Source organism: Gouania willdenowi, unplaced genomic scaffold (assembly GCF_900634775.1).
Source record: "Gouania willdenowi unplaced genomic scaffold, fGouWil2.1 scaffold_249_arrow_ctg1, whole genome shotgun sequence".
Taxonomy (NCBI): Eukaryota; Metazoa; Chordata; class Actinopteri; order Blenniiformes; family Gobiesocidae; genus Gouania; species Gouania willdenowi.
In genome coordinates, this window is record NW_021145006.1 from 15,431 (window position 1) to 39,126 (window position 23,696).

Below are 23,696 nucleotides of genomic sequence, written 5' to 3' on the forward strand. Positions count from 1 at the left end.
ATACATAATAAAAAAATAAATAAATAAAAGTTGCTGTTTATTTATTTATTTTTTTTTTACATTTTGATTTGTTTATTTAGTTTTCTACATTATTAAATGTTTGTGCAGCAGACAGAGAAGTCCATCTGTCTCTAATGTAACTCCCTCAAATGTCTGTGTGCTTCTGTGCACTCGCATCTCCAAATTGAACGAGCAAAACGCTCATTTCAATAGGGGCGTGTCCACCACTTCTGCACGTGCACTAATCATTAGACGTTTTATGGTTCTTTTTTCAGACATTCAGTGTAAGCTGCATGGCTGACACGTCACACGCTGTCAGTGAGACACTTCTGAGGAAGGAGAGAGACATCACAGAAAGTGTCAAACAAAGGTAAAGAGCAACATCTAATCTTACACAGAAATTGATTGTTTGCTTCTTTGTAACTGTGACTCCACAGTCTTGATTTTACTTTTCAGCAAATCTTCTCCGCAGTGAGACTGTGGAGGTTAGAAAGGAAAATAAGCCAGGAAGAAGGCAGATCTGAGTCAACTCTGACCTTACGTTACCATGGTTACCATGGCTCTTTTATAGGGACAGTCCTCAGAAGGCCATCATTACAGCGCGTCTGTGTGTGTGTGTGTGCGCGTGTTAGTAGTGGCAACTGTTTATATATTATGTATCTGATTAATTCACATTTGTCAGTAATAATAATTAAATAATTGATAGTTAATTTTAATAATACAATGTTTTTAAAGTGTGTACAAAATGCACATAATTTGTTTTAAAAATGTTGATATTGTTCTTTACACTTATGTTATAAAGGTCCCTGTGTGACAGACATGTGGCTTTAACTGACTGACCTTATTTTAAGGATTTTCCTCTGAAAAACAGGAACTAACAGGTACATTATGTTATAATAGTAATAGAGGAAACCCCAATTACGTCACAGAATAAACATTAATATATATGTATATATATTAAGTATTGACATTCTGGTTGAATTTTATGCAACAAAGCATCATCTCAAGGCAAGGGCAAAATATCCAGATATATATCATATATCGTGGTATAAGTTGAAAATATTGAGATATTTAAAAAATGGCCATATCGCCCAGCCCTAGGCAGAACCTATTACTGTATGTTTCACTGTCTACTCTGCGCACACAGGGGCACACGCACACACACAGAGAATATTTGCTACATAAAATAGAAGCAACATAAAATCAAACAGCTTTAACACATTAACATTACAAACACAAAAGTAAATGATAGTTTATTTTCATGCACTACAGTTACAGGATCCTGGAAACTGATAAAGATACACAGCACACATGAACAGAGGCACACTTTCCTGTGTAAGACTGGCAGTTTACAGCCATTCTTTGCAGCCTAGTTAGAGCGGAAACAGGAAGCACCAAACCACAGGCTGCAAATGTCCCTCGCTCTAACACTCTAACGTCACTCTGCTGTGTTCACACTGTGAGCTGGTGACAGACACACAGACGCAGCTTCTTCTCTACAGCAGCAGCTGAAAAGGCTCTGAGCTGATGTGAGGTGAGGAATCAGTGAGTGTCTGATGAGCAGTTTCACTCTGATCACACACTGACTCAACCATGTGGATCCACTGCTGTCAATCATCTGCTGCTATTACAATTACAATTCATTATTCATTACAGTTACAACGGAATTAGAATCAGAATTATAACTGAAATACAATATGTTGCTGTCGTAATCATAATTGATTGTAATTGAGTTTAGAAAATTTGACTTTGTAATTGTCATGATTTTTATTTATTTTTAACTATCAATTACAAATTAATGAAACGTGAACCTGTGGAACCATTTTACAGTTCTATGGCTTACACACATGTAGTTAACAACGATTAAAATATGTTTCATATCAGGTTTTCACTTCACTTGAGGATCATTTTACCATTAAATAAATAAAATCTATGCTATACTCACTGTAAACATGAATAAGTTACCACAACTAAAAAACATTCAGGCAATTCATTGCCAGATTTTTAAAAAATTTTTTTTAAAGTTGATTAACTTAAAAATATTTTTTTTCCAGAACTTAAAAGGTTGGATGATCGGCTACTTGTACTTTTTGATAACATTTATATTAAAGTGTTATATGAAGTAAGTTTTTTTTTTTTAATAATCACCATTTAAAACAACAGAAATAACTTTATCATTCTTAGCATGTAATGTATATTAAATTGAACTTAAGTTGTGTTTTTAAGTTATGTTTAATGTAGTTCCATTTACTCAAAAAATATTAGTCAAAGTTATTCAAAAAAAAAGAACTTGTTTCACCAACTTAACATAATGAAGTTAGTAGAACTTTTTCTATAACTTTTAGTGTAAACTACTTAATCTATTTAATGACTTTGAACGTTCAGATTTACAGTGCTGACAGAAAAAAGGCTCAGACGTCCACACCATAAATATTAATACCAGGTTTATTTATTAAAGGCTCAATAATTGTGATGAACTGAATTTGAACTTCAGTCATTGAGAACATAATTGTAATTAACATTAAGGGGAAAAACAACAATTGTAATTTTAATTGTAATTGGAAAAAATGCTAGTGACCGTAATGGTAATTAAGTTGTAATTGAAGACGTAATTATAATTGTTCTTTCTACATTGTTCTTTGAAAGAGGAGCTTGGTTTGTAAACATACAGTATGATTGAACTATTTCAGTGATGTACAGGTTTTCATTTCTTCACTGTAATGGTTCTATAGATGAACACCTTTGACTGATATACAGTGTGTTTATGTGTTGGTTCATACAGGCTGTTTTTAACATGTATATCACCCTCACATTGTCTTTATTTTCTCTTATTTGAAATAACTTTTGGAAACCCTTTGGTCATTGATTGTGATTTGTTTTGATCACAATGTGAATAGTTTTGTGGTTGAATAAATCCTAGAATTTCAGTGCCTTCAGTTTGATGAAGAGTAGGTTTGATGGTTCTCTCCATGTGCTTTTATTTACTGTTTTTATTGCTCTTTTATGACCTTTGAATATTAAGTCCATATTTGTTTTATATGTGTTCTCCACATGTTCACACAGTCAGTAATAAATGGGAGAATGAAGGAACAGAACAAGGTGTATAGTGATGACTGATTTAAAAAAAAAAAATACTTTTTGTAATATTGTGATTGACGTTGCTATTTTGGCTGCAATGTACTGTATATGTGACTTCCAAGAAATTATATTTTATTCACTCTCTCTATTTTTATGCTATTTATTATTCATTTCTTCACATACTTTGGCCAATCGGTAATGGAGAAAATGAATACAGGTGTTCATTTTCCGTTTTTTGTTTTCTGTACCCAAGCAAAAGAGCTTGAAATTGAAAAACAAGGCATTTTCCGTTTTTTCTTTTTGGTTTTGGAAACAAATATCAAATGAGTGTGTTTTTCGTTTTTCATGTTTTTGTTACATAATAAAAAAAAAAACAAATGAACTAATGATACACAGATTTTCCTCAAATGTCATTGTGCTTCTGTGCACTCACCTCTCCACATTAAACAAGCAAAACGCTTATTTAAATAGGGGCGGTCTCCACCACTTCTGCACGTGCACTAATCATTAGACATTTTTTGGGTTTTTTTTTCCAGACATTAAGTGTAAGCTGGCTGACACGTCACACGCTGTCAGTGAGACGCTTCTGAGGAAGGAGAGAGACATCACAGAAAGTGTCAAACAAAGGTAAAGAGTAACATCTACTTTTACACTTACACAGAAATTGATTCTTTGCTTCTTTAGCAGCTGCTGCTCACCTGCATGTAGACATGATGTAACTGTGACTCCAGAGTCTTGATTTTACTTTTCAGCAAATCTTCTCTGCAGTGAGACTGTGGAGGTTAGAAAGGAAAAGAATGGTTGTTGTAATGTAGCAGACTGTTGGAAAATGTTTTATTTTATTGATCTATTTATTTTATTTATTTATTGGAGGATAAGCCCCTTGAGATGGAACATCTCGTTTTTGAGGGGGTCCTCAACTTACATAAGATGACAGATACAGCAGAGTAGACAATACAAGAATTCAGTATTTCAGAAATAATAAATACAACAAAGTATAGATAGACACACACACATACACACCCACACACACACAGTATACATTTGACAGTTGTTCAAAACAGTAAATATTTTATACAAAAAATAAATAAGTAATAATAGTGATATCATTAATAGTAGCTATCTAATGATAGTAAGAACTTTCATTAGATTAAATAAATAAAAAGGTTTAGGTTACATAGCCTATGATCAAAAACACTGACAGATATTCTGGAGATGGAGGACAAGAGCATTTTTAAACAGAGACAGAGGTTAGAGAGCGGATCGATAATGGGAGAATGTTCCAGTCAAATGGAGCTTTATATTTGAATGAAAATTTACCGACTTCTTTTTTGACTCTAGGGACTACAAGATATGGTTGATCAGCATGACGCAAACTGTATGACGATCTGAAAGGAATTATATATTGTTTTAAATAATCAGGAAAACTTAAATTAATACATTTAAATATAAATAATAGCCAGTGAAGCTGTCGTCTAGATGCCAGAGAGAACCATGACATATGTTCATACATTTGGCAGTGGTGAGTTCTGAAGGGACAGCAGACGATAAATCTACACAGACTATTAAGTGACATTAAGTGGTTGGAGAATCGTGGCAGTGGTGTTTTGATAAATAATATCACTGTAATCAATAATGGGAAGAATCAATTGGGAAATTATCCTTTTTCTAACTGAGTAACTAAAACAATTAACTGATTGATAAAGCAATTTTAAGCGATAAGAAATTTTGTTTGTAATAGTTTGTATATGAGTTTTAAATGACAGTGAGGAGTCTAGCCATAGACCAAGATATTTAAACTGATCAACAACTGGGACTGGTGACAAATCAGAAAAAGTAAGTTTAATCTCATTGGCTGAAACTGGGCGAACACGCTTCTGGAACAACATAAGATTTGATTTTGAGTTATTGAGTAATAGTTTATTAGATTGTAGCCAGGATTGAACTACATTAAAGTCATGTTGAATAGAGTGATTTATATCAGAGATATTGGATTTTGCAGAATAAATCACAGTGTCATCAGCATAAAGTTGGATGTTACAGTCATTGCATGCAAGAGGGAGATCATTAATAAATATTGAAAATAAAAGTGGGCCAAGAGAAGAACCCTGCGGAACACCTTTCTCAATAAATAAAAATTCAGAGTAGCTGCCATTGTAAAACACACACTGCTGCCGATGATGAAGGTAAGAATTGAACCAGAGGAGCGAAGACCTATCCAGGCCTATAGAATGAAGCTTGTCTGAAAGCAAATAGTGATCGACCATATCAAACGCTTTGGTGAGATCTATAATATAGCACCAGTAAGCAGATTATTGTCAAAGCCAGAGAAAATATCATTGGTAAATTTTAATAAAGCAGATGTAGTAGAGAAGTGTTTTCTAAAGCCAGATTGAAATGGAGATAAGAGGTTATTGGTTGAGAGGTGTTCTGATAGTTGATTAAAGACTATTTTCTCATAGACTTTAACAATACTGTTTATCATAGAGATTGGTCTGTAGTTATTTACATTACTAGTGTCACCTCCTTTATGCAGGGGGATGACCTTTGCATATTTCCAGGCAGAGGGAACTTCACATGTACTAAATGATAAGTTAAACAAATCGGCTAAAGGAAAACATAGAACATGAGAGGCAAGCTTGATAAACTTGGTCTTAATGCCGTCTGGACCAGCACTGCTATGAGAAAGTTCATTTATGATCTGCTCTACTACAGCTGGGCTTACCCTACTGAATGAGAAACTGCTGCTAGATGGAGCATTAGAGGAAGAAAGTGAAGCATGGGGAGGAGAATGGACCTGTGGAAGTTGTGACAAATGTTGGCTAAAGGCAGAAGCAATCGCACCAGAGTCATTAGTAATTACATCATTAATAAGCATATTATGAGTTGCAGAGTTAGATTTACCTGATAATTTGTTTATTTGCTTCCAAAACTGTTTAGGATGTTTAAAGTTATTTGTAAGACTGTTTTTATAATAATTTGATCTAGCATTTCTAGTTTGCGTGGTACATATATTTCACAGGTGTCGATATACATCCCAGTCAGCAGCAAGCTTAGTGTGATTAAAAGTTGACCAGGCCTTATCCCGTTGTCTAAACAGACTGAGGAGTTCTCCATTCACCCAGGGAAGATGGCTTCCTTTAACTGTGATTTCTGTAAATGGAGCATGAAGATTAATAACATTTAGAAGTTCAGAGGAGAAATAGTCCCAGGCTTCATTTATGGAAGGTATTAAAAAAAGTCTGTCCCAGTTAATATTTAAAATATCGTTAATAAAGTTTTCACTGTTTAACCATTTTGTTCTACAAACTTTAATAATTTTTGGGGAGAGACATGGAGGTTTAATTTTCCATATACAATACACAATACAGTGATCCCTAAAACAGTCAGATAACACACCAGAGGCTAAAAAGCTCAGGGTGAGTTACTAAGATCAGATCAAGAAGAGATTGTGATGTGGGACTAATTCTTGTAGGGTCATTAATCAACTGGGAAAAGTTTGAGCTATTAAAAATGTTTCGCTCAGATGCAGAGTAAGGAGCCAACCAGTTTATGTTAAAGTCACCCACTAATATCATCTCATTATTACGGCCTAAGGATGAAACTGTAGACAATATATTTTTCACAGAATCAGAAGGGGAGTTAGGAGATCTGTAAATATTACCAATGATTAATTGTTTATTTTCATGTAAAATAACTTTTACAAACAGACCTTCAAAGTGCACTGGTTTTTCTTTTGGGTGAATAAGCAGAGATTGAAGATTAGATGCTATAAAGGTGGCTACGCCGCCGCCTCTAGAGCCTCGGTCTGCTCTGTACAAAGTATAATTCTCCAGATGAATATCATTGTCAGAGATGCTAGAAGAAAGCCATGTTTCAGATATTGTAATAATGCTAGGTTTATTGTAAGTTATCCAGGCTCTCAATTGGTCGATTTTAGGAAGTAAGCTTCTAATGTTCACATGAATCATTTTAAGACCATTAACCATACTTAATAAAAAAGAAAATATAGAAAAAAAATATAAAGCGATTTACAACAAATAAGAGTGAGAACAACCAGTCAAGAGCACTTATAGTCATACATACACTTCCACACCACCACACAGTCACACATACAGTACATAATACAAGAAACAACAAACAGCAGCAAAAACAAAACAGAAATCTCATTCTGCAATATTAAATTAGGGAAAATCTTCTTAAACTAGATAGCATACCAAAATGTATATCAATCAATGACATAGGATTTGTTAGAGAAAAAATAAATAAACCCTAATAAATGTAACAGAAACAGAAACTACACAACCATTAATATTATTGTCTTTAAAACAGTCGAATCTGCTGCTCCAAACAGTCAAATAGACGGGATTTGCATCACGTGATTGAATCACGACAGCCACCGTTTACGGCAAACAGAGAACAGCGTGACAACAGTCAACAGTCAGTCGCAGCAGCTCAGAAACTTAAATATAAGTGACACGCATGAAAGAAGGTTTACAGACCAGAGTCGTGTGGATCATTTGGATACGTTGCGGATGTACACCTCCACCTCATCAGGAGAACGGAGCAGTTGAAATTTGCCGTCGTCTGCATGGATTCGAATAGTAGAGGGATTGACCCAGTTGTACTTTATCTCCAGGTCACGGAGCTTCTCTGTATGAGACAGAACTATGGCTGGGCCATATATCAAGTTTTTAATAAATATCGATATATTTATTCAGGAGATATAGCATAGGACTATATCGTAATATTGATATAATTAACGTAACATTAAAAGTTTTTTTTTTCCATAAAGCCACCAGTATGTTTTATTCTCCTCCTACTATCTGTCCCTCTTAACCCCCTCTTGCTCTGTCCCTCTGATTGCAGCCAAAACAAACTACGCTGAAAGATTCAATGACTCGTGCTGTGCCTTAAAAGTGGGGCGAGATTACCAAAGCATTAGCCTACCATATTACTAAGGACATGGTCCCCATAATGAGAAAGTCTATGACAGGCATAATGCTGAGTAAAACTGTGTGTGTGTGTGTGTGTGTGTGTGTGTGTGTGTGTGTGTGTGTGTGTGTGTGTGTGTGTGTGTGTGTGTGTGTGTGTGTGTGTGTGTGTGTGTGTGTGAGCTGTAGTGATCCAGAGGTCTCCGTGGGTCAATAATGTTGTAAACAGAACTCAAAACAACACGTTACGTCACACTGCATGTTTATTGTAAGCAGGGAAAGATCAAACACTGCTTATGTCATTTCAGACAGGATGGTAAAATAAAGCTCCATCCATGCACTCAGTACAAATCAGGAAGTAGGTAGGTCTGACTCAACTCTGACCTTACGTTACCATGGTTACCATGGCTCCTTTATGGGGATAATCTTCAAAAGGCCATCATTACAGCGCGTGTGTGTGTGCGTGTGTGCGTGCGTGCGTGCGTGCGCGCGTGTTACTAATGGCAACTGTTTTTATATTAGGTATCTGATAAATTCACATTTGGCAGTGATAATAGATAAATAATTGATTGTTAATTATAATAATAAAAAAATGTACAGCACTTTGGTCGGCAGAAGTTGTTTTTAAAATGTGCACAAATGCACATTATTTATTTTATAAATGTTGATATTGTTCTCTACACTTATGTTAATAAAGGTCCCTGTGTGACGTGGCTTTAATTGACTTACCTTATTTTAAGGATTTGACTCTGAAAAATTGAACTACTGTAACAGGCACGCTATGCTATTAGAGGAAACCCCAATTACATCACAGAGTAAACATTATTTATATATATATTAAGTATTGACATTCTGGTTCCATTTTATGCATCAAAGCATCATCTCAAGGCAAGGGCAAAATATCGAGATATATATTGTATATCGTGGTATAGCTTGAAAGTATCAGGATATACTGTATATATAAAAAAAGAACTTATCACTGCATATTTCACTGTCTACACACACACACACACACACACACACACACACACACACACACACACCCACAGAACATTTGCTACATAAAATAGAAGCAACACAAAATCAAACAGCTTTAACACATTAACATTACAAACAAAAAAGTAAATGATAATTTCTTTTCATGCACTACAGTTACAGGATCCTGGAAACTAATAAAGATACACAGCACACATGAACAGAGGCACACATTCCTGTGTAAGACTGACAGTTTATTACAGCCTAGATAGAGCGGAAACAGAAGCACCAAACCACAGGCTGCAAATGTCTCTGAGACAACACCAGGCAAACACAACCCAGTACACGTGATCAACACAACATCCAGCAATGCATCAAAGAACAGTGAATAATGTTCTCTAGAATATCTAAAATATCATAAAATAATGGCGTCTTACTGTCCAAACTACGTCTAAGGAGCTGTAGAGGCCTGAAATGTTGTCCTGCAGGGCTGTCAGCTTCTTCTTGTCTCTCTCCTCTCTCCACAGGGCTTCCTGATTCACACAAAGTAGATAGAAAACAATTACAAAAACATTTACATAAATATTTCATTGATGTATGAGGTGCCAATATTAAAGTTGTGCATGCTAAATGAAACAGCAACTTTTTGTAATATTTAGCAAAAAAAAGTAAATATTTTAACCAGATTTACAGCAATATTTGTGAAAATTGTGAAAATTGTTTTCTTGTAAAAAGATAATGTCAATCTAAATCTAAATATTAAATATTGAATTAAAATCTAAATGTTAAGTCTAGATATTACATTTAAATATACTTTTATTTTGGTGCTTTTGGTGAATTTGCATTTGAGCTATACATTTAGTTTCACCCATGACATTTAGGTTAAACATTTAGATTTAACATGTATTATGTAGATTCAACATTTAGCTTTAGAAGTACATTTAGATTTAAGATTAAAAATTTAGATTCATATATATATTTAACATTTAGATTTAACATTGACATTACATTTTTAAAAGAAAAAAACTATCACAAATTTTAAAAAAAATATTGCTGTAAATCTGGTCAAAAATAAGTTTTTTAAATGTGTTTTGTTGCTAAATGTTGCAAAAGTTGCTGTTTATTTTAACTTGCACAACTTTACAATCAGCACCACATAGAGATGTTGTCCTATGAAGGCATGGAGTGGTTTAAAGATGGGATGTCATCTCAGAGCAGTGTGTGAGCAAACTGGTGACCAGCATGAGCTGGAGGAATCAGACTGTGTCAGAGATGTTTATAGAGAGAGAATTGTAACAATAGAAGTTTAAAATGTTTGACCATCATGTGATTCATGTAGATGAATTATTTCACAGGAAGTTATTGGTGGGAAATTAGAATCAAATGATTCCTAGTGACATAACTGGGATTTTTGGTAATTTGTCATCAATAACGGCATTGATTTACAATATTTATACAGTACACCGTCATATGTACAGTATGTGTACAATATATGTTTATTTAGTTGCATGAATAATTTTTTATCTTAACGTTAATTTGTTTTAAATATGAGTGTAAACAACTAGTTTATCTGCTTTTTGATGTAGTTAAGGCCAACATTAATGTATTTAAAAATGTGTTGATATGTATTGCATACAGAATGTATTGCTTTGAATTTTCTTTAATGTTCTTAAACTTGTATTAAGATCAATCACATCCCAATGTTTATTGACATATTAATAACCATACAACTTTTATACATACAACCAACTTCTATTTAGAAGCTCCTCCCACTACATGAATGCATACTTCCAACGGGCACTGGACTAATTTATTTAATTGTAATAACAAAACATGCATTGCGGTCTTAAAAATATTGCACTTCTCGTAGTGTTGACCTTTGATAGCATGTGCAGACAATGAGAAAAAAAAGTTAAATAAAAAAAATATATAGAATACTTCAACATTAAAGCTGAACTAAGGAACTTGAGCTCAGAGCTCCCCCTAAAGGTCCTTTTGGTTATATCACTGTTGTAAAAACACCCCCGCCCACTACCCCACCCCACAGCTACATGCACACCTTTGCTCTCCCAAGACAGTAGCAACCCGATCACTGAAAAATCCTAATACAACAGTGACACTAAGGGTGCTTTCACACATATAGTCCCATGTGACCATGTGAACAGTATGAGGAAGAGAGACAAGTAAAATAAATGAATGATGTGGGAGTAATACGGAAGTGTGGAAATGTGTGTGTGCTTGTTTGTGTGCTGACAAAGTGGCTCTGAAAATGGATGGATGGATGGATATTTGTGTGTGTGCTGCCTGATGGAGCATTTGGTGTGTGTGTGTGTGTGTGTGTGTGTGTGTGTGTGTGTGTGTGTGTGTGTGTGTGTGTGTGTGTGTGTGTGTGTGTGTGTGTGTGTGTGTGTGTGTGTGTGTGTGTGTGTGTGTGTGTGTGCCTGTTGCTGTGACGACAGTGAGTGTTGCTGCTGAGCTGTCACTGCATGGAGTTGCTCCGTTCCTCAGACAAAGGTCTTCTCTGCTTTGTTTTTGCTTATAAGTTTGAGAAAAGTAAATTAGTAGACAACCATGTGCATCCATGGGGCTGGTCATAATCTAGCATTAGTTTGTACTGGGCCGTCGTAAAGCAGTACGTCTTGCCACCGGGTCGTAAGTAGGGAAAGTTGTAAGTGCTGTTTTCTGGCCAGAGACAGCAGGGGGAGATGAAAGACTCCCCAATCACCCCATAAACACTTGTGTTACCCTCACAGGGACCACGTGAAGGATTATTAAGGTGAAAAAGTTACTTCGTTCTGCTTTAAATCAAAACACCTAAAAGCAAATGAGATGCTGAGGAAAATAAATATTAAAAAGTAGGTTCTGGATCTAATGAAATAAGTGGTGGATGTTGGTCTGAGCCCAACCCTGGGGTCACACCCTGGTTAGAACACACCATCATCAAATCAATCAGGTATCTAGGTATTCACCTAGATACCTGTTTCTCAAATGGGGGTACGTGTACCCCTAGAGGTACGCCATGGCACTACAGGGGGTACTGGAGAGAAAGAGAGAGGAAAATAAACAAAAAAAGAGTCAGTGATGGTCCCTCCCCAGGCCTGAGATGACTGGAAATGATCAAAACTATAGACATAAGTCTATTCAGGAGCAACTAAATCAGCCCTTTTCAACCTTTGGGTTGGAACCCCATATGGGGTCACCTAAAATTTCAGCTGTTCAGATTCAGCTCCTGTCGTGATGTCACCAAAGGAGTGATTTTCATAGGCCGACCTCCTCTGAGCGCTGATAGGAGACATCTGAGAGGGGGGTGTTCATCCCCGAGGTGGAGTTTGGTGTGTCCATTAGTGAGATAGCAGTGGTGTTTCTCACTCAGAGCTAGACACACAAATGGCTCTGTTGCTGGTTGTACAAATCACCATAAGTGTCTATATTCTTTTTTTTTTTTTTTCCACTTGTCTGCACATGCTGTCAAAGGTCAACACTACAAGAAGTGTAATCATTATGAGACAGCAATGCATGTTTTGTTATTGCAATGAAATAAATAGATTTTTTGTATTGCTTAATTGTGACCATCACCAGCCCTCCCTAAGGAAGAGTAAGAAATATTTTATTAGAGGGAGAATATAAAAAGGGAGAGCAGTGTTACACCTAGGTAGAGGTGGATGGGGTGGAGGAGGAAGGGAGCAGGGAGGAGAAACTCAAAGCAGGAAATAGAAAGGGTTGATTATTTTAAAAAAGGATTATTTTAACCTGAGAGTGAGATGTGAAGATGTTGTAGAATATATTGTGCTTATTATGTTGTGTAATCAAGCCAATCTGGTGACAAGTGTGAAGCTTAGCTATAATGGTGGTGGCTGTGGACAGGGGGAATGAGTGAGTGGTAGTACCTGAATCAGATATTTGGGATCGTGTCTAAAGTTAAGCCCAGTATGAGTTTTATCCCACATCCCAAGGCGTGCCAGTGCATCGTATACCAGTATATGTGCAAAAACCCCTACCGCAAACCCAGGAACCGCTCTGGGCCCGCAGATGCAGCCAGGCTAGCAGAAAGAGTGGGGGCCAAGGAGCCCCAGGCCACCCCCCCACGGCCGAGCATCCCCCCAGACGCCCCCAAAATCCCACGCCGAGTAGCAGCCATCGGCCCCCACACACACATCTGAGAAAGCTCCAAGGAGCCGAGCACCCAGCGCATCCCGCCACCGACCCCAACCCCCAACCCCAAGGCCCCCCCTATGACATCCACCCCACCACCCCCACCCCCGCACCCAATCCCCCGAGGAGATGGCCCAGAGAACCCCCCACCTGAGACCCCAGTAGACGGCCAGAGCCGCACCGAACGGGCAGCCGCCAGCGGGCCCAGAGCCAGCAGGTCATTGCTAACGCGAGGCTAATACTAATGCTAAAGCTAATGCTAAGTTAATATTCAGTTAGTGCTAATGTTTGTCTAATGCTAATGCTAGGCTATTGCTAATGCTAGGTTATTGCTAACGTTAGGCTAATATTAATGCAAAGTTAATGCTAAAGCTAATGCTAAGTTAATGCTAAAGTTAATGCTAAGTTAATGCTAAAGCTAATGCTAAGCTAATGCAGTGTGATGTGGGCCAGCACCTGCATCTTCACTTGCATTTTCTTCAGGAAATGCTAATACTCCAGTTTTCATTGTTTATTAGTGAATGCGTTGTTTTATTTTCCCTGAGATCCCTCAGCATTACCTCCTCTTCTTCATGGTTAGCCTTAGCACTGATCATTTTATACTGTGTTCCTTTTTCTTCCCTTTTTGTGTGAATGCAGTTTAAAATGGTTTTTAAAAGCTTTAGTAATCACGTCACTTATGAAATGGGACCATGTTAACATACAGGCCTGAGTGCCTTGTGTTATATTTCATTGGGTGAAAGTCCAAAGGTGGCGTTGTCCTCCATCTTTGTCCACATACTGGTGCCACACTGTAAACTGGTGACGGACTGTCATTGTGATACACAAAGGAAAAGACAAGCATAGCATAGCACAAAGACACAGAAAAAAAACTACTCAAATGTAAACATATAATGGACATTCCCCTAAGAGAAAACTCTACATCACATGTGTCAAACTCAAGGCCTGGAGGCCAAATCTGGCCCTTCAGAGCATCTGATTTGGCTGAGAAAATGAGGTCACACTTTACTGGAAATTTTATACATAAATGCTGTTATTATTATGACTAGGGATGCACCAATCTGCTTTTTTCACCTCCGATACCAATATCTGGTGTTTCCTATTGGCCGATACTGAGCCGATATATAAATTAATTATGTTTTTTTTTTTTTTTGTTTTTTTTTTTTCTTTTAATAAGCAAATATAAATGTACTGAGTTACTTGTTTATTTAATAACTCCACACCAGTACAATAATCTCTAACCAATAGTTTCTCTAGCTTGGTCAAGTAACATGTAAAACATAACAAATTTAACTGGTTCAGTCAGTGCAATTAACAATGTAAAAGTAAATAAAAATTAAATAATGAAGGAAATGAAATTGAGAAAAAAAAATAGCTTCAATTGCTTGGTTGGTAAACATTAAAAATAAACAGAAATCTCTTTAAAATGGTTTAGTGAAATACGGCTTCTCTAGCTTAGTAAATAAATAATATACAATCTGACTCCCAATACCACTGGTTCAGTCAGTGTAATTAAAAATGTAAATTTAAATAAAAATGCAATATTAAGGAGCTGAAATTGTGAAGAAAAAAAACCCAAAAACAATAGCTTCACTAGCTTGGTGGAAAAACATTAACAACTAGAATATTTGCATTTCCTGAAGGAAATGCAAGTGAGGATGCAGTACGTTTTGGTTGAAAAAGTTGAAAGAAGTTGGTTTTAGTTGAAAAAAATTGAAGAAAGTTAAAAAAGTTGAAAGAAGTTGGAATGGGTTGAAAAATTTGAACCTTAGCATTGCGCTAGCAATAGCATTGTGCTAGCAGTACCATTGCGCTAGCATTAACTTTGTGCTAGCATTAGCATTGCGCTAACATTGGCATTGTGCTAGCATTAGCATTGCGCTAGCATTAAAATTGTGCTAGCATTGTGCAAACATTAGCATTGTGCTAGCATTAGCATTGCGCTAGCATTAGCTTTGCGCTAACGATAGCATTGCGCTAGCATTAGCATTGCTCTAACATTAGCATTGTGCTAGCATTAGCATTGTGCTAGCATTAGCATTGTGCTAGCATTAGCATTGCGCTAGCATTAGCATTGTGCTAGCATTAGCATTCCGCTAACATTGACATTGTGCTAGCATTAGCATTGCGCTAGCATTAGAATTGCGCTAGCATTGCGCAAACATTAGCATTGTGCTAGCATTAGCATTGTGCAAGCATTAGCATTGCGCTAACGATAGCATTGCGCTAGCATTAGCATTGCTCTAACATTAGCAGTGCGCTAACATTAGCATTGCGCTAGCATTAGCATTGCGCTAGCAATAGCATTGCGCTAGCAATAGCATTGCGCTAGCAATAGCATTGCGTTAGCATTGTGCTAGCATTAGCATTGCGCTAGCATTAGCATTGTGCTAGCATTAGCATTGCGCTAGCATTAGCATTGTGCTAGCATTAGCATTGCGCTAGCATTAGCATTGCGCTAGCATTAGCATTGCCCTGGCATTAGCATTGTGCTAGCATTAGCATTGTGCTAGCATTAGCATTGCGCTAGCATTGGCATTGCGCTAGCATTAGCATTGCGCTAGCACTGCGCTAACATTAGCATTGCGCTAGCATTAGCATTGCGCTAGCATTAGCATTGTGCTAGCATTAGCATTGTGCTAGCATTAGCATTGTGCTAGCATTAGCATTGCGCTAGCATTAACATTGTGCTAGCATTAGCATTACGCTAGCATTAGCATTGCGCTAGCATTAGCATTGTGCTACTATTAGCATTGCGCTAGCATTGGCATTGCGCTAGCATTGGCATTGCGCTAGCATTAGCATTGCGCTGGCATTAGCATTGCGCTGGCATTAGTATTGTGCTAGCTTTAACATTGTCCTAGCATTAGCATTAACCTAGTATTAGCAATAGCCTAGCATTAGCAATAGCCTAGCATTAGCAATAGCCTTGTATTACCATTATCCTAGCATTAGCATTACACTACCATTAACATTAGCCCAGTAAACAGTAAAACCAGTAAACCTTGAAAAACCAGTACCACCAGTTAGAAGTCCAGTTTATACAGTAGTATGAGTACAAACCCCAGTATGAAGGGAAAAAGCAGTGTAACCAGTTAGAAGTCCAGTTTAGACAGCAGTATGTGTCAAAATCCCAGTTTGAAGGGGAAAACCAGTTAAACCAGTTAGAAGTCCAGGTCACACAGTAGTGTGTCTAAAAATCCCAGTATGACCTGAAAGTGAACAAACAGCTGAACATGTCAAAGTTTGAAATGTTGAAATCCGTTGGAAAATGGCTGAGCTGTGAAAGAACTAAGTTCTGAGTCTGAATGAGAACATGCAAACCCCACACTAAAGGTGAATTTGTGATGAAGAGGAGGAGTGATGACGAAGAGCAGATTATTTGAAACATGGGAAAGTTTGAATGGTGGAAATCGCTTAAAGAATGACCGAGCAGTTACAGATATTAGTTTGAGATGTGAAAAGAGAACCTGCAAACTCCTCACAAGAGGAGGATTGGTGATGAAGAGGAGGAGTGATGATGAAGAGCAGAATATTAATATTAGCAATGCGGTTGAAAAAGTTGAAAGAAGTTGGTTTTGTTTGAAAAAAAATTGAAGAAAGTTGAAAGAAGTTGAAATGGGTTGAAAAATTTGAAAAATTTGAAAATGTTGAAAATGTTGAAAAAAATTTTAATTTGTTGAAAAAAGGTGAAATCTGTTGTAGAAGTTGAAAAAATTTGAAAAAAGTTGAAAGAAGTTGAAACTGGTTGAAAAAGTTAAAATGAGTTGAAACAGGTTGAAAAAGTTGTGATGGGTTGTAGTAGCTGAACATGTCAAAGGTTTAGCAAAATGGCCGCCGAAGGAGTGCCAAGTATACCATAGTTTTCAATGTTAGTGGATTAGAGCCAAAAATTTCACCGAAAATATTTCAAAAAGTTGAAAAGTTTAAAAAAAATCAGAACATAGCATAATGTCCAGAAAATAGTTGAACAGTTTGAGACAAAAATCGTTGAAATTGGTTGAAAAATGAAGGAGTAGTTAGAGTAAGACGGAAGAAGAATAATTATAATTAAAGCCGCGAGCGGCGTCATAGGTTCCGATTAAGCGGCCGGGGGCGGTAACCCACGGTCACGTATACCACTGTTGGGGATTTGGGAATTGGCCTGGAGTTGTAAGCGTTTTCGTATAACGGCGTAGTTATGGCAAAGGATTTTCCTGTGTCATGATAGGCCCCTCCCACTTTTCACAGCCTGCTCTATTTGCCATAGCAATGTGCTTCCATCTAATAAGATTCATCCTACAGTGTTTTGAAGTCAACACGACATGTCGTCTGTCCGCTACAGCTGCTCGTGTTGGACGACCACAAAAGCAGCGCCCTCTGAGAACGCAAGGCATTGTGGGTAAATTGGTTATCATTTGTTGTTTAGCTCTGGACAGTGATCGTGTGTATCAAATATGAAGCAGTTTGAACTTTGCATTCTGGAGTTGCAAGCGTTTTCGTATAACGGCGTAGTTATGGCGAAGGATTTTCCTGTGTGATTATAGGCCCCTCCCACTGGCCATGATGGGTAATTTGGTCATCGAGCGTTGTTTATAGATGGACAATCATCGTGTGTATCAAATATGAAGCAGTTTGAACTTTGCACTCTAGAGTTATAAGCGTTTTTGTATAACGGCGTAGTTATGGCGAGGGATTTTCCTGTGTCATGATAGGCCCCTCCCACTTTTCACAGCCTGCTCTATTTGCCATAGCAATGTGCTTCCATCTAATAAGATTCATCCTACAGTGTTTTGAAGTCAACACGACATATCGTCTGTCCGCTACAGCTGCTCGTGTAGGACGACCACAGAAGCGGCGCCCTCTGAGAACGCAAGGCATTGTGGGTAAATTGGTTATCGTTTGTTGTTTAGCTCTGGACAGTGATCGTGTGTATCAAATATGAAGCAGTTTGAACTTTGCATTGAAGCGTTATAAGCATTTTCCTATTATAGCGTGCTGATGGCGAAGGATTCTCCCGTGTCATTATAGGCCCCTCCCACTGATCACAGCCTGTTTTTTTTTCCATAGCAATTTGCTACACTCTGTGTAGGTTCATCCTACAGTGTTTTGAAGTCAACACGACATATCGTCTCTCTGCTACAGCTGCTCGTGTTGGACGACCACAGAAGTGGCGCCCTCTGAGAACGCAAGGCATTATGGGTAAATTGGTTCTCGAGTTTTGTTTATGGCTGTACGGTCATCATGTGTATTAAATATGAAGCAGTTTGAACTTTGCATTCTAGAGTTATAAGCTTTTTCCTAGAATGGCGTCCTTTAAATGCTAACCGTGTACATGACCTTAAATGACACCGGTCGAAAACACAAGGCATGATGGGAAATTTTTCAAAACAGACATGACCAAGCTTGGGCACATGTCCTTTGTGTGAAATTTGAAGCTGATTGAAGTTTGTGTGTCAGAGTTATGGAGATTTGGAATTTTTTGCGTGCTAACAAAAATTAGCATTGCATTTTTGTGGCGGCGCCACGACCAAACCGTGACAGATACAAAAATTCTTTCGATAACTTTTCATCTTCAATGGGTCCTATGTGGTGTTGCCAAGTTTTAAGCGAATCGGATGAATCCCCTCAGACTAGATAGCGCAGATGCGTTTCGAGGGCGAAACGCCATTTTTGACCTTTGACCCAAGATGGCTGACTTCCTGTTTGGTTTTGGGCGGGGTCACAATGTAACTTTTTGCTCATTCTGGGGCGAAGACTACATGTGGCGATTTTCGTGCAAATCGGTCAGACCTGGCGGTCGTGTGGTTCCATCGTTTGTTTTGGCGTCGAAAACGCACGCTACGCGTGCGTTTTCTGTCCGTTTTTTTTCACGCCACCTAATTATCAAATTTTTCGCCAGGCCTGAGGTGCGTGCAAATTTCGGTGACTTTTCGGGCATTTTTAGGGGGTCGAATTAGCGATCAAAGGCGGGCGGGGTATAATAATAATAAAACGATATAATAGCGAAAACAATAGGTTCCTCTGTCCCATTCTGGGACATCGGAACCTAATAATAATAATAATAACTATAATAAAGTATAGGGAAAACAATAGTGAGGATGCCTACTGCATCCTCACTAATAATAATAATAATAACTAGAATTTTTGCATTTCCTGAAGGAAATGCAAGTGAGGATGCAGTACGCTGCATGAGAGAAAAGAGAAGATCTAGCCATCAATTTTTTGACCTGTTTGCTCTTTTTCATGGTCACAGGGGTCTGCTGGCTGTCTGCTGGGAGACCCCCGTCTGCTGGGAGCTGGTGTCCGCTGGTGCCTATTTCCAGCTCTCATTGGGTGCTAGGCAGGGGTGCACCCTGGCATACACGACATACACACGCACAGGCATCCACTCACTCACTCGTACCGGGCAATCTAGAAACTCCAAAATGCTGAATGGAGACAGGCTGAAGGCATGTTGAATAATGTTAAAAAAAAATAATTGGAAAAACAATGAATTATTTTAAAACATACTTGAACATTTGCATGGATATATGCAGAAGTAATGTTGAAAAATGTTAAAAGAAAAGCAAGAAGTTGACAGAGAAGAAAAACATTTTAAGGGATTTAAAAGATGTTTCAAAAGATCAAGACAAACTGAGGTTTGAAAAGAGAACCTGCAAACTCCTCACAAGAAGAGGATTGGTGATGAAGAGGAGGAGTGATGATGAAGAGCAGAATAATAATATTAGCAATGCGGTTGAAAAAGTTGAAAGAAGTTGGTTTTGGTTGAAAAAAATTGAAGAAAGTTGAAAAAAGTTGAAAGAAGTTGGAATGGGTTGAAAAATTTGAACATTAGCATTGTGCTAGCATTAGCATTGCGCTAGCATTAGCGTTGCGCTAGTATTACCATTGTGCTAGCATTAGCATTGTGCTAGCATTAGCATTGTGCTAGCATTAGCATTGTGCTAGCATTAGCATTGTGATAGCATTAGCATTGCGCTAACATTGGCATTGTGCTAGCATTAACATTGCGCTAGCATTAGAATTGCGCTAGCATTGCGCAAACATTAGCATTGTGCTAGCATTAGCATTGCGCTAGCATTAGCATTGCGCTAGCATTAGCATTAGCATTACGCTAGCATCAGCATTATGCTAGCATTAGTATTGCGCTAGCATTAGCATTGCGCTAGCATTAGCATTGCGCTAGCATTAGCATTGCGCTAGCATTAGCATTGCTCTAACATTAGCATTGCGCTAACATTAGCATTGTGCTAGCATTAGCATTGTGCTAGTATTAGCATTGTGCTAGCATTAGCATTGCGCTAGCAATAGCATTGTGTTAGCATTGCGCTAGCATTAGCATTACGCTAGCATTAGAATTGTGCTACTATTAGCATTGCGCTAGCATTGGCATTGCGCTAGCATTAGCATTATGCTAGCATTGGCATTGCGCTGGCATTAGCATTGCGCTGGTATTGGCATTGCGCTAACATTGGCATTGAGCTAGCATTAACATTGCGCTAGCATAGCGCTAACATTAGCATTGTGCTAGCATTAGCATTGCGCTAGCATTAGCATTGCGCTAGCATTAGCATTGTGCTAGCATTAGCATTACGCTAGCATTAGCATTGCGCTAGCATTAGCATTGCGCTACTCTTAGCATTGCGCTAACATTGGCATTGCGCTAGCATTAGCATTGCGCTGGCATTAGCATTGTGCTAGCATTAGTATTGTGCTAGCTTTAACATTGTCCTAGCATTAGCATTAGCCTAGTATTAGCAATAGCCTAGCATTAGCAATAGCCTAGCATTAGCAATAGCCTTGTATCACCATTATCCTAGCATTAGCATTACACTACCATTAACATTAGCCCAGTAAACAGTAAAACCAGTAAACCTTGAAAAACCAGTACCACCAGTTAGAAGTCCAGTTTATACAGTAGTATGAGTACAAACCCCAGTATGAAGGGAAAAAGCAGTGTAACCAGTTAGAAGTCCAGTTTAGACAGCAGTATGTGTATAAATCCCAGTTTGAAGGGGAAAACCAGTTAAACCAGTTAGAAGTCCAGTTCACACAGTAGTGTGTTTAAAAATCCCAGTATGACCTGAAAGTGAACAAACAGCTGAACATGTCAAAGTTTGAAATGTTGAAATCCGTTGGAAAATGGCTGAGCTGTGAAAGAACTAAGTTCTGAGTCTGAATGAGAACATGCAAACCCCACACTAAAGGTGAATTTGTGATGAAGAGGATGGGTGATGATGAAGAGGTGAATTTTTGACACAATTCAAAGTTTGAATGGTGAAAATCGGTTGAAAAATGGCCAAACAGTTAAAGTTTAAAGTTGTAGGTGAGAAATGAGAACCTGCAAACTCCACACTGAAGGTGAATTTGTGATGAAGAGGAGGAGTGATGATGAAGAGCAGAATATTTGAAAAAGGTGAAATCTGTTGTAGAAGTTGAAAAAAGTTGAAATCAGTGAAAAAGTTGAAAAAAGTTGAAATTGGTTGAAAAATTTGAAAAAATTTGAAATTTGGTTGAACAATTTCAAATTGGTTGAAAAATTTCAAATTGGTTGAAAGAAGTTGAAAGAAGTTGAAAAAACTTGAAAGAAGTTGAAACTGGTTGAAAAAGTTAAAATGAGTTGAAACAGGTTGAAAAAGTTGTGATGGGTTGTAGTAGCTGAACATGTCAAAGGTTTAGCAAAATGGCCGCCGAAGGAGTGCCAAGTATACCATAGTTTCCAATGTTAGTGGATTAGAGCCAAAAATTTCACCGGAAATAATTCAAAAAGTTGAAAAGTTTAAAAAAAATCAGAACATAGCATAATGTCCAGAAAATAGTTGAACAGTTTGAGACAAAAATCGTTGAAATTGGTTGAAAAATGCGGGAGTAGTTAGAGTAAGACGGAAGAAGAATAATTATAATAATAATAATAACTAGAATATTTGCATTTCCTGAAGGAAATGCAAGTGAGGATGCAGTACGCTGCATGAGAGAATAGAGAAGATCTATCCATCAATTTTTTGACCTGTTTGCTCTTTTTCATGGTCACGGGGGTCTGCTGGCTGTCTGCTGGGAGACCCCCGTCTGCTGGGAGCTGGTGTCCGCTGGTGCCTATTTCCAGCTCTCATTGGGTGCTAGGCAGGGGTGCACCCTGGCATACACGACATACACACGCACAGGCATCCACTCACTCACTCGTACTGGGCAATCTAGAAACTCCAAAATGCTGAATGGAGACGGGCTGAAGGCATGTTGAATAATGTTAAAAAAAATAATTGGAAAAACAATGAATTATTTTAAAACATGCTTGAATATTTGCATGGATATATGCAGAAGTAATGTTGAAAAATGTTAAAAGAAAAGCAAGAAGTTGACAGAGAAGAAAAACATTTTAAGGGATTTAAAGGATGTTTCAAAAGATCAAGACAAACTGAGGTTTGAAAAGAGAACCTGCAAACTCCTCACAAGAGGAGGATTGGTGATGAAGAGGAGGAGTGATGATGAAGAGCAGAATATTAATATTAGCAATGCGGTTGAAAAAGTTGAAAGAAGTTGGTTTTGGTGGAAAAAAATTGAAGAAAGTTGAAAGAAGTTGAAATGGGTTGAAAAAGTTTAAAAAAGTTGGTTTTGGTTGAAAAAGTTGAAAGAAGTTGGTTTTAGTTGAAAAAAATTGAAGAAAGTTGAAAAAAGTTGAAAGAAGTTGGAATGTGTTGAAAAATTTGAACATTAGCATTGCGCTAACATTAGCGTTGTGCTAGCATTAGCATTGCGCTAGCATTAGCGTTGCGCTAGCATTAGCATTGTGCTAGCATTAGCATTGTGCTAGCATTAGCATTGTGCTAGCATTAGCATTAGCGTTGCGCTAGCATTAGCATTGTGCTAGCATTAGCATTGTGTTAGCATTAGCATTGCGCTAACATTGGCATTGTGCTAGCATTAGCATTGCACTAGCATTAGAATTGCGCTAGCATTAGAATTGTGCTAGCATTGCGCAAACATTAGCATTGCGCTAGCATTCGCATTGCGCTAGCATTCGCATTGCGCTAGCATTAGCATTGTGCTAGCATTAGCATTGCGCTAGCATTAGCATTGTGCTAGCATTAGCATTGCGCTAGCATTAGCGTTGCGCTAGCATTAGCATTGTGCTAGCATTAGCATTGCACTAACATTGGCATTGTGCTAGCATTAGCATTGCGCTAACATTGGCATTGTGCTAACATTAACATTGCACTAGCATTAGAATTGCGCTAGCATTGCGCAAACATTAGCATTGCGCTAGCATTAGCATTGCGCTAGCATTAGCATTGCGCTAGCATTGCGCTAACATTGGCATTGTGCTAGCATTATCATTGCTCTAACATTAGCAGTGCGCTAACATTAGCATTGTGCTAGCATTAGCATTGCGCTAGCATTAGCATTGCGCTAGCATTAGCATTGTGCTAGCATTAGCAATAGCATTGCGTTAGTATTGCGCTAGTATTAGCATTATGCTAGCATTAGCATTGTGCTAGCATTAACATTACGCTAGCATTAGCATTGCGCCGGCATTAGCATTGTGCTAGCATTAGCATTGTGCTAGCATTAGCATTGTGC

The 23,696-nt window shown here is 37.9% G+C and overlaps 1 long non-coding RNA gene across 1 annotated transcript in view; it reads left to right on the forward strand.

Moving 5' to 3' along the window:
• Positions 1-278: 278 nt before the first annotated feature.
• LOC114459065 (uncharacterized) overlaps positions 279-23,696 on the forward strand; it is a 38,755-nt gene continuing 15,337 nt past the window's right edge. Inside the window, exons 1-2 of the long non-coding RNA XR_003673206.1 lie at positions 279-370; positions 3,615-3,705. This is a non-coding gene — a long non-coding RNA (uncharacterized LOC114459065). The remainder of the gene's footprint in view (positions 371-3,614; positions 3,706-23,696) is intronic.